The sequence below is a fragment of the Branchiostoma belcheri genome, unplaced genomic scaffold (genome assembly GCF_001625305.1).
Source record: "Branchiostoma belcheri isolate BF01 breed outbred unplaced genomic scaffold, Haploidv18h27 scaffold49, whole genome shotgun sequence".
Lineage (NCBI taxonomy): Eukaryota > Metazoa > Chordata > Leptocardii > Amphioxiformes > Branchiostomatidae > Branchiostoma > Branchiostoma belcheri.
Window position 1 is genome coordinate 1,124,923 of NW_017804120.1, and position 12,411 is coordinate 1,137,333.

Genomic DNA, 12,411 nt, shown 5'->3' on the forward strand with positions numbered 1-12,411 from the left:
CAGTATATGGCAATTGTTGAGCTACCTGAGTGCCAGAACTGGATTTGAGTGACCCATAATTTTATAATTGGTCCTTTGTTCTAGAGAGCCTGAAATTCTTTTTCTGTCATCTCAATTTTGTTTGAGATAGTATTATGTTCGTTGCTGAAGGCACTCAATATTATCCTAGGGGGTTCCAGGGTATGCATGCCCGTAGCCGGGGGAGGGGGGGGGGATTCGGGNGAACCCCCCCACAAGGCTCAAAGGACCACTTTTTGGTCCACTTTTTATCTAAAGGTCCAAGATTTTTGTTTAAAAGATGGACTGATTTGTGTCACCAGCAAGGCTGGAATCGTAGGAAAATGGCTCACTTTGTCATTGAAAAAAGTTATGTCTGATTTTTTTCTTTGAAATCCTCTAAAAAACGCAGAAAATTCCATTTCTGAAGGTTCATTTTTCAAAATTTCCCGGAGGAGCAAATTCACAGTTAAACTAAGTTTGATTTAATGACGTCTCTTTCCATTAATTCGAATCCATATCTTCAAAGATGATGGAATGGGCAAAATTTTGTCTGTTATGAGCAAAAAAATTCTGTCAAATGACAAAAAGACAAACACTGGCTAGAACAATGAATTGGCCTATAAGATAGAGGATGTTGAAATACATGACAACAAAACATACAAAACGTAATATCATAAAATAAGAATTCATTACTACTCCAGAAAAACTTTTAAAGACTGTTATATCATGAAATAAGAATCCATTACTTATATTACTACTCCAGGAAAAATTCTAAAGACTGCAATTGTATATGCATGTCCCTAAAACTCACCACAATACCTGTACCTGAACAAACGCTGTATCACCTCGTCCAAACCGTCTACTTTGTCTGCATCAACGACCGCGTACAATACCGAAAATAAGAATTCATTACTACATGTACTCTAGGATTGGAAAAATTTGAAAGACGGCAATAATGCATTTCCCTAAAACTCTCCACAATGCCTGTACCTGAACAAATGCAGTATTACCTTCTCCAAACTGTCTACTTTGTCTGCATTAACGACCGTGTACAATACCGAAAATAAGAATTCATTACTACAAATGTACATGTACTCCAGGAAAAATTTTAAAGACTGCAATTGTATATGCATTTCCGTAAAACCGACCACAATGCCTGTACCTGAACAAACGCAGTATTACCTCGTCCAAACCGTCTACTTTGCCTGCATCAACGACCGCGTACAATACCGGAGTCTTGACCAAACGCTGTACGTCCCTTTTTCACACAGCGAGCATTGAACACCAGCCGAGACGAGAACTAAGTCTACGGGTACTTAGCCGTACGTGCGGAGAGGTGAGATTTTCATAGGGAGCTTGGGTAAATATGCATTAGGAACTTAAGCCTCAGGCTCTCAGGTGATGGAAGAATTCAACCTCCTACCTGTAGGGGTGACCAGGAAGGCTGGGTGGAATGCAGGCTTTTAGCTAGGGGGTGTCCAGGGTGTCTTTTGGACGCCCTGTACTGAAAATAGTAAGAAATTGGACGCCCTACTTTTTGGTAGGACACCCAAAAGACTCCCTATTTTTTCCACTTCCAACCCCTGCCATGCACACATGCCTCCTTTCAGCATACAAAAATGATGGTTTACTGAAGGAAAAAACTCAAAATGCAGAAAGTTGTGTTTGAGAGAATTATGAATGTCAAAAAAGCCCCCCTAAAAAGGTCACACACTGTGCGTCTTTGCTGCGTACAATAAAAAAATGGACACCCAACAAAAAAATCCTAGCTAAAACTGGTGGAATGCTATGTACAGTATCCTTAGGCCACACCAATTAAATTTGTTGTTTCTCGGATTTTTTTTTTTTCAGAAAATATCAGGAGCGACAGGGCGAAAAAAAAAAAACAGACCAAGGCACCCCATGATAGCCGGAAATGTTACAATGAGCCATGAAGTGAACATACCAGGCTGGTTTATAATCAAAACAATAGATTTTGAACTTTTGATAAAACAAAATTACATTGTTACATTGAAAAACTTAAGAACTAGGAAGAAAGGGACTTTTTTCAACCGTTGGGGTCAAAATATGTCTTTCATTGAGCATTTTGCAGTTAATTTAGAACCAAATAAAATTTTCATTTTTTTTTGCAAATCAGAACAAAATGGACAGGGCAAGCATTTTTTAATTCTTTTCTAAAAATCATAACATAGCCTCCACCATACTAACAGGCTCAAAGACAGTAAAATTTAGCCAAATAGAGAGAATACAGTAAATCATGATTTTTTGTGGTATTTTATATTTGCAGTTCTCGCGGTCACTTCCATACGCGGCTAACAAACAATTTGCTTTCTTTCTTCTGTACCTGCCAGAACCGCAAAAATTTATCAATTCTGCAAACATGTCTATTTTTCTCAGAATGCAAAATTTTGCTATCACAAATAGAAAGTGCTGTCCACATACATTTGTATATGCTGCAGCCTCTATATAGCAAGCTCTAAATGAAGCTATAACAGACGGAAAATATAACAAAATTTGTCCCTCAAAAAGCAGGAAATACTGTCTCAGATAAGAGTTTTAAAATTTTCTGGGAGAATACTCAGTACCAGACCCCCTACTACAAAATGTATATGGTCATGTTTGAGACTTGATGCTTGGCTTGTGTGGCCTATGAAATTGTACCTGCTTAGAGAAGGTGTTCAAATGTTTGTTGTTTGGCTCCTCAGTAGAGTAAACACGTCAACACAGCGGCATTGTCACAGGTGTGCGCAGCTAAGCCTTCCACAAACAACATTCATACCAACAGGTTCTTAAAGAGTTGTCCTGTACATTGTTAACTCGGTGTTAAGTTTCTTCTGCTGACTTTCCAATGGCAAAAAGAATTGCATAAAAACAGCAGTTTTCTTTAACCTTCTCCCTGCTGCCTGAACCCATAACCAATACAAATCTGGTACCAAATGGCTTCCAAGCATGTGGAAGGTTAAATGGTTAGGCCATGTTGATTTGATTATATGGATGACATCCGCGCGCGCATGAATTTTCGGCCGTTTCCAAAAAAAAAAGTTTTCAACCATACTGTAAATCGTACAAAACAGTTGCAAAATGAGCAAAAACATACCATAAGTTACAAAAAATTAATAAAACTATACCAATGTCATAGAATGCCAAAATCAAACGAAAAAAGACGAAATTGTAAAGAAATGAACTTGAAGACTAGATTATTCGCCAAACCATATTCTGTGCCGTTTGCTCAACCCTAATGACCACGTAGATTTCATAATGAAAAGAACTTTTTTTTTGCAAAACTTTTTTTTTATTCGCACGCGCGCATCAGTTTTGGGGCTCCCGCAGGATGTCATCCATATAATTAAATCAACATGGCCTTACACATATATAATTGTTCTACCGGTATTGAATTGTTTATTATGGCAAAGGGCTGCTGAATTAGAAGACAGAAACTATTTATATCTGCATAACAGGAAAATAACTGGTGGTGGAATGTTAAACAAGATTCACAGCAAAAACAAATTGTTTCAGTTTTACTTAGGGCAAACTCTAAACGTAAGAATGAAAAACACTGTATCTAGACTTGCTTTTGACAATTATTTTAAACTATACACAGAACATAAAAAGAGTTACGGTAACTACTTTGGGAAGGTTTCAAGACCCACTCTGTCTGGAAAGACTTTTGAACTGAATTTGAGTGTTTGATTTTTTAAGAGTAAAAACAGGAACTGTGGGTCTAGTGTGATGCAAAGACTTTGCGACGAACCATGGCTAAAGTTCACACCTACCAATTTTTAGCCACAGGAAAGACATGATGAAGTTTAAATCAAGACCACATGTACCAAGGTCCTATCCTAGTGATGTCACGTTTGAACAACACACTGACCAAACAGTCGTGTATATGTTACACCTGAGAAATAAATCGTGTCATTTAAAATATTTGTGAGAATAACATTTTGAACCATAACAAGGAGATCATATTATAGAGGCAGACAGTGAGATTCAGAATGTTTGGTTATGTTCAAAAAAAATTTTATCAGACAAGATTCCTGCAGATTATGATTTTAGCAAATCTTAGTCAAGATGTATACAAGACTACATGATACAAGACTACTCGCTAATTACATTAAATTAAATCTAGTACATCCACACATTTGTAAGCTATACAATATTGGTTGAAGATACAATGTACAATAAATAGATAAATGTAGGGGAAAGCATTATATAAGACCACTACCTATAGCTTATAGTCATCTAGTAGATATCAGTGTAGGTTGGTAAATTTAGAGGCCCAAAACTTATTCATGATTCTTATTTACAGCGTTGGTTTTAGTGAAAAGCAGTTCTTTCAAAATGAATCACTGGAAAAATTTAATTATCAGTACACCTAATAACTTCTTTTTGAAGATGTCTGTTTTATTTCTTTATCTCCAAATGCCACCAATCAATAATAAATATCACAGGCCGCGCAAGGTTAGGCCACACTGATTTAATCTAATGGATGACATCCGCGCACACATTGATTTTCGCCTGTTTAAAAATAACACATCTTCCGAGGCTCTTGCCTGGGTGGCATCCTCTGTAGTCCATGGTAGCTAGTGACAATAGGGAGCCGGTGGTAACTACGGAGGATGACACTCAGGCTACCGAGGCTCCACAAAACTCAAGAACAGTGCAGATTCATAATGTCACAAAGGCCAGCATGTACTAGCCTGGGTACCATCCGGATTTTCCCTACGCAACGCTCGAAAAAAAATTTTTTCAAGCATTGCGTAGCGAAAATCCGGATGCTAAGCATGTACTGGCTTGTCGTAAAAGTCGCTATGTACATGTACTTTTGCAAATTCACAACACCAGCTTTGTATTCCTGTGGTTTATATATATTAGCAGCATTTTTTGGGCTGGAATCTTTTTCATTCACCCATGTGCACTAGTTTGGGGGTCTTCAGAGGATGTCATTCATAAAATTGAGTCAGTGTGGCCTTAGAGCACACTAATGTCAATATCAGCCAACAGCCATGAAGACATCTCTCACAACAGATGGGTTCAAGGAGGATTGGTTGCCTAGCAACATGACGACATCTCACCTGTACATCTGTCAATCAAAGCTGACTTGTTTTGAAGGAGTCATTGTTGAGTTAATCAAGTTATCACGGATCGTGACATTTTGGGAAGAATGGAGAGTTTGCGAGGGAATAAATAAGCTTCACAGGTAATCTAGCTTTGTATGAGGTTGGATTTGTGAATAGGGTTCATTAAGCAATGTCTGTGTGCTTTGCTCTCTTGTCTATTTTTATCATGGAATTGTGTTCTACATGTACGAGGTATAGGACAATCTTTAAAATGTGGTCTATAGAATCAGAAATTACATTGTACCAAACACATGTTAGGTTTTCATAATTTTCATATCTTGCAATTTGACTTGTGGAGTAAGCTTGTTTCTTTCTTGTGTGAGTTTCTGGCTTTTAGTTGTAACAGTTCTGAATTGATACAAAAAGATCTCCATAACTATAATATAGAGAGAACCCTGCTCTTGATCGAAGCACTTGACACATTATATATGTGAGCCATTTACAACTGAAAAATTACTTCTTAAATCTAAACAGAGAGTTTTGAGGTGCAGATTCAGAAATGACTAACCTTAACTCACGACCACAGGTGTGCTGTACACGTGATGTCACCTGGGAGAACCTACGGCACCTGGAGCATGTGGCTGCTGCTCACCTGAGCACCGACACCTGCGACAAATATGCCAACAAAAAGGTCACACACCTGTAATGTTGGTGTAGGATGTTTCAGTGTTTACAGCTGTAATTGTGTACAAGTTTGTTGCTGGTACAACACATGAAAACATGGTTTGGATTCAGGGCAATTCCATTGAACAAGATGGGGGGGACTGCCTAATACACTGCATAGCATTTAGATGCACTTTTTAACTGTCCTATTCCTCCTTCTATCCATCCATCCATTCATCTTCCATTCTTCCATCCATGTATTCATTCATTTGTTCATTCAGTGCTAGCAATATAGACGAATGAATGGCTGGATGGAGGGAAGGATGGATAGATGGAAGGATGGATGGATGGTTGGATGAATGGATGGATGGAAGGATAGATGAAGGGAAAGAAGGATGGATGGATGGATAGATGGATGGATGGGTGGATGGATGGATGGATGGGTGGATGGATGGAAGGATAGATGGAGGGAAGGAGGGATGGATGGATGGATGGATGAATGGAAGGATGGATGGAGGAAAAGGATGGATGGATGGATGGATGGATGGATGGATGGATGGAGGAAAAGGATGGATGGATGGATGGATGGATGGATGGATGGATGGATGGATGGAGGGAAGGATGGATGGAAGGAGGGATGGATTGATGGATGGATGGGTGGAAGAAAGGAATCATGAAAGGCAAACAGTATTAAATAATAACATTTAAGAGTACTTCTAGACCGAATGACATTAACCAAGCCAAGGTAAAAGTAAATCAATAATAAAATCTTGATCAATAAATAGTTTCATCCACATTTAGTTTTTCCTTTAACCATGAAATTCCCTTGTCACTCCATTTCACATGTATTCACGCTGATAAAAAAAACTCAATTATAAAATCAATGAAACATTCTAAATCCGATGAATTCAAAATTCAACCTTCAAGTTTGTTACAGAGTCAGGGAAACTTGAGAATTTCTTAGTCTTTGAAGTGCTCTTTCCCACACTTTGAAAGACAAATTTCAATGCAAAGCTGTGAAAATATCATAATTGTCTAAAAATAGTTAGAAGCATATATTATAAACATAAGCTGTCAATTCTGGTTGTGAAAAAATAAAACCTAATATCCTCATTATAACCATTCAAATTTGTAATAAAAAATAGGTATGTTCTTTAGAAGTTTAGAGGCAATACTGACATCTTGTCTGAAATATATTGGACCCTGTAGACATATAGCTGCATTGTGTCCAAAAAAAGGATGCCAAAACATCCTTCTAGCCACTCTAAGGCCACACCAATTTAATTTCTTGGTTAACGGATTTTTCTAGAAAAATAATGGAGCAGGTGTGCAAAAAAATAAATAAAAATAAAAACAGGCCTAGGCATCCTACTATGGCCCAAAATGGTACGATACGAGCCATGAAGTCAACACACCAGGCTGGTTCAAAATTGCAAACAATGAATGTTGAACTTTTAATGATACCACTGCATTGAAAGACGGAATAACTGCAACAACTAGGAAGAAAAGGACTGTTTTCAAAATTTATCAAAATATGAGCATTTTGCAGTTGATTCTGAATTTTTATTCTTTTTTACAAACCAGAAAAAAATGAAGCGGGTGGATCCGTTAACCAAGAAATTAAATTGATGCGGCCTACCATTCATCTCATTTCTAACCACAGTTGACATTCATAGCTATTTATCATGAATTTTGTATGACGGGCAACATTGGCTTTGTACGAGTGATTTATGGATGGTCTCACAGATAAGGTACTCCATGGTCAAGGCCATTGTGCCCTGAATCAATGGGAAAGTAAAACGTTCTTCATTGCGGCAGGACGGGACATGTATCTTTGTCACTAGGGCTAGATACAGGGTCGGGGAACAAATGGTTACCTCAGGCAAGGAGGTCTGCACTGATTTCTGGAAAGGATAAGGCCACACCAATTTAATTTGTTGTTTCTCGGATTAGCCCTGTCCATTTTTTTCTGATTTGCAAAAAAAAAGAAAAATTTGTAGGTTCTATAAATCAACTGCAAAATGCTCAATGAAAGACATATTTTGGCCCCAACAGTTGAAGAAAGTCCTTTTCTTCCTCGTTGTTAAAGTTTTTCAATGTAACAGTGAAACTTTGTTTAATTAAAAGTTCAAAATTTATTGTTTTCATTATAAACCAGCCTGGTATGTTCACCTCATGGCTCATATTGTAACATTTCCGGCTATCTGATCATGGGGTGCCTTGGCCTGTTTCTTTTTTTTTTTTGTATTGTCGCTTCATATTATTTCTGAAAAAATCTGAGAAGCAACAAATTAAATTGGTGCGGCCTAACATAAAAATTGAGAGAATACATCATAATATACATGGATTTTAATGATTATTACCATCTTATAGCCTGATTTAATCACATTTCTAAGCACAGCCTGTTCATCGGCTACGACTCTGAAAGCCAGAGATTATTTAATAATTTAAACAAATTATGACACTTGTTGACATCATTTAAAACTTATGAGTTGATTTTATCTTTAAAATCTACAGTCTGTAGTATAGTGTAAAACTGTGCTAACATTAGTGAAAAATTGTTTTACTTTTCTCAAAATATTACATTCTCTCAAGTCTTTGTCTTAAAATATAGGAATTGACAACCTATTTGCATATTTTGAAATTTTAGTTAAAATACACTATTATGATACTTAAATAGCCAGCCACAAACCTTTAAATATACTTTCCATCAATATTACCTAGTACAACAGTTAAGGTTTTAAGAGAAAAAAAAAACATTGAAAAAGATTATCGGAGGGTGACAGAGAATAAATACTTCCTTTTAGAAGTGCATTGGGTCATCAGGATAGTCTTTATTCCCAGAGAAAACGTTCCCAAGACATTTGACCTTCAAGGACAATTCCTCATGTTTGAAGGTCGTGCCAATGGCAGACACCTCCTGCTGGTTAGGCTCCTCCTATGTGTGGCCAGGTCTAAGGTTACAGGCGAAAACCGGCAAGGTGGTGGGTTATGGAATTACGAAAGGATAATCTTTTTAAAGTGTTATATCTGACAAACTAAATAAAGGATTTGCAGATGACATCCAATACCAAATCCCTTTTCAGTGGTGGGGGAATTGCTTTTTCAGCAAAGTTCTTTTATGTGAGCAAAATGACTATTTTTCAGACGTAGAAACCAGCACCTAAAGTACATGTAAACCTAAGAAAAAAGAAGAAATTGCCATGTCGCATTATCCCAAAAATTGATGTGTTAAAAAATTTGTTTTTCACAAATTTATCTAGTATGGAACTCTGTTGTCATGAAATACAGTAGGAGCTTACATGTTCAACAGATACATTCATTGTATATCTAAGCTTCAAATGGCAGTTAGATATGAATAGCTTTAGACATGACAAGCTGTTTGGTATGAGATACCTATGCGCTAGCCGCCACTGTTTGCCTGTGAATTACAGGTGTGATTATATGCTGAAGTGCTACCAATTGACCACTTCAAAATTCAGCTGACCAATACATTCAGCTACATGTTGTTTCCCCAACATTGTATTTCACTGCACAATCAGCAACTTAAACTATTCTAGTTTTCTTACATATATAATATCAAAAGACAAAACACTTACAATATAGCATTATACAAACACATGCACAAAAGTATCAAAATATCAGCTACAACAACTTTTCCCTTACCTGTCATATAGCAGAGCAAATACACTGTTAGTACAGGTTGCTATATTCTGCATGTGTATTGTACGTACACCAACCAGGTTTGAATACAAAGAAATGGTCTGACCAGGTGAGCCCAACTCCCCAAGGACACGTAATTATTACCTGAGAATGCCTCTCCTAGACCGGTTGGACAATTCTATCAACTGTTGAGTCTGTAATTACCTTTCAGAAGATCTTTAGAGTCAAGACGTTTATGTGACTTCATGTTCTGATGTCATAGTTCTTACGTCAATACCAGTAGCCAAGTAACGTTATACCAACAGTAATGTACAGTACATTGTACTGTAAAACACTTTATGTTTTCTGTAGCAAAAGTTCGTGGCCTGAGAAAAATGGACATGTTTGTGGAACTATACGTTTGCGGTGGCGGCAGGTGCAAGAAAAAGAAAGCAACTTTTTTTTTGTTCAAGGTAACGGTAAGTTTGCTGTACAGAAGTGACCACGAAAACCGTGAAAATAAAAGTACCACAAAAAAATTATGATTTACAGTATATACACACACACATGCTTCCATTTTTTGCAGTTTAACTTTAGAAAATATCAAAACATGACTGCATAAACAAAGGCACAGAGGCTGAATGAATCCACGATCAAAGAAGACACTTTATAATTCCTTACTTTCACAGTGATTATTCTTGCAGACATATAATAAGTATGATGTATTGCTGGTACCAATACATGTGTATGTAATTAACCTGAATTTCAATACAGTCAAATGGTTAACCGCATAGTTTGAGTGCAATTTCAACTCAATGAAGTCTGTAATTTGCTTGCAAAAAGGACAGATAACGACCTTTTCAAAGGTTAGCAAAGACGTAGTCAAGAAAGATCAACCTATCATAATGAGTTCATCCAGGCTGGTAATTGGGGTGTAATTAGGGGGGTCCATTGAGGTCAGTCGTGACGCATGATACAGATGCTGCAAGACGTAAGTTGACACCTCATCTCCATGTTTCATCTGGTTTTACACCAGGTTAACTGCCAGAGGGCACCTTACTTACAGTTCTTGCCATTTCTTACTAGGCCACACCAATTTAATTTGTTGGTTCTTGGATTGGCCTCTTTTTTTGGCATTTTTTTCTGATTTCAAAAAAAAAATGGTTCTGAATCAACTAAAAAACGGCTAATATTTTTCCCCCAACAGTTGACGAAACTCCTTTTCTTCCTAGTTGTTGCAATTTTCAATCATCTATCAATACAGTGGTTTGATTAAAAGTTCAAAATTCATTGTTTAAACATTAACCCAGCCTTTTGTATTGACTTCATAACTTATATCATAGCATTTGGGGCTATAATACAAAGCCTGCATCTACAGAGGTAACAGAACGTATTTATTCATCATCATCATTAAAACATTAGCAAAAACAGTTTTCTCAGAGCTACAAAAGAGGCATAAAACGGCAGGTGCAAGAAAAACACCTGTCGTCTTCCAGATCTGATGGAAGATCTTAGAAGATCCTCATTCCTTAGGGAGTTAAGGCAGCCATGCAAAGACATACCTGTTCTTACGGGAAAAGTAAGAAAGGTGTGGAAAAAGTAAGACAGGTGTTGAGGTAGGAGAAAAGAAAAGAAGCATCTCTTTGCTGTCTAAAGTAACTGACCAGCGTTCTAGCCATCCTAAATTTTGACCCTCTGAAAAGCTATTTCCTGCATTTGGATGGGCAAATTTAGCTAGTACACTATTGTAAGCTTAGTTTAACAACATCTCTTTCCATGTCTTTACACAATGATTTTTGTCAAAGATAATGGATTGGGCAAAATTTTTGTCAGTCACGAGCAGCAAAATTCCGTCAAATGATGGAAAGACATTCTAACTCAACATACAAATGTATGTCTAAGTATGCTTTACATATTCTTTGCTTTTGAATGTTAAGTGGTTGTTGTTGTTACTTTGTCTAGACTACTGGTGAATACTACACATAACCTCTGTCTGCAGTCATACACTATACCTCCACCACTTCAAATTCACTACACTCAAATTCACTACAGTCAAATTCACTACACGCAAATTCACAACTCTCAAATTCACTAAACTCAAATTCACTACACTCAAATTCACAACTCTCAAATTCACTACACTCAAATTCACTACACTCAAATTCACAACTCTCAAATTCACTACACTCAAATTCACAACTCTCAAATTCACTACATTCAAATTCACTTACACTCAATAAAGTCCCTAATGAGTAGATGACATTACCTTCAGGTGATTAAAATGATGTGGGATTATCCCTTCCATTATGAGGTTTAAGATGGATTACATAAGGATTATGATTGGGAGTAATTTCTTATCTACACATTCAATAGATTTTCAATATGGCAACTAGCTTTAATCTTTTAATTTTGATATACATTACATACTTCATATTGAAAGATGAATAGTAGTAGTTTTGAAAACTTGGGGCCTGAAACTTGGTATAAACTATTAATTCTGAAATATCTAGATGGATTGTTCTATTCAAAGATTTAAAGGGGTGGTCAGCAATGATTTTTGAACCCCATTCTTTAACTTATGTGTACTTTGTCAACTTAAATATCCCTGCCCCCCTCCCATTAGGTTGACATGGAATAGCCCTATAAGAAACTTAAAAATCTTTGACTCTGACAGCAGCCATTTACAAAACGAACATCAAAAACTACAAATCACTGAGAAGTTCACCCAAAGACACAGCCACAAGGCAGCCATCATTTACAATAAGCTTTCCCTGTACTTACTGTAACTGAAACCCTTTGAAGCTCACTGGAACTTGATAGAAAATTGTCCAAGATTCGTCATAGAAAATCTGCCCCAGAAGCAAGGACTTTCAAGACAGAAAATTTCCTATATCAAAGCTTAGGAAAAGATTTCTTGTAGAGTATTGGGGATAAAACTATGCCTCGAAGAAAGGTATTTTATCATACATCTTTCAAAATACCGCATAAGAATTATTATAATCCTAGAGGCAAAACCTTTTTGATGTATCACATAGATTATCAGAGTTTA

At 36.8% G+C, this 12,411-nt stretch overlaps 1 protein-coding gene across 1 annotated transcript in view; it reads right to left on the minus strand.

Annotated features, from left to right (window-relative positions):
- Positions 1-12,411, minus strand: part of LOC109479493 (protein REDUCED WALL ACETYLATION 2-like) — an 88,658-nt gene that overhangs the window by 65,108 nt on the left and 11,139 nt on the right. The window contains exon 2 of the mRNA XM_019781459.1: positions 5,626-5,723. The gene's annotated coding sequence lies outside the window, so the exon portion shown is untranslated. The remainder of the gene's footprint in view (positions 1-5,625; positions 5,724-12,411) is intronic.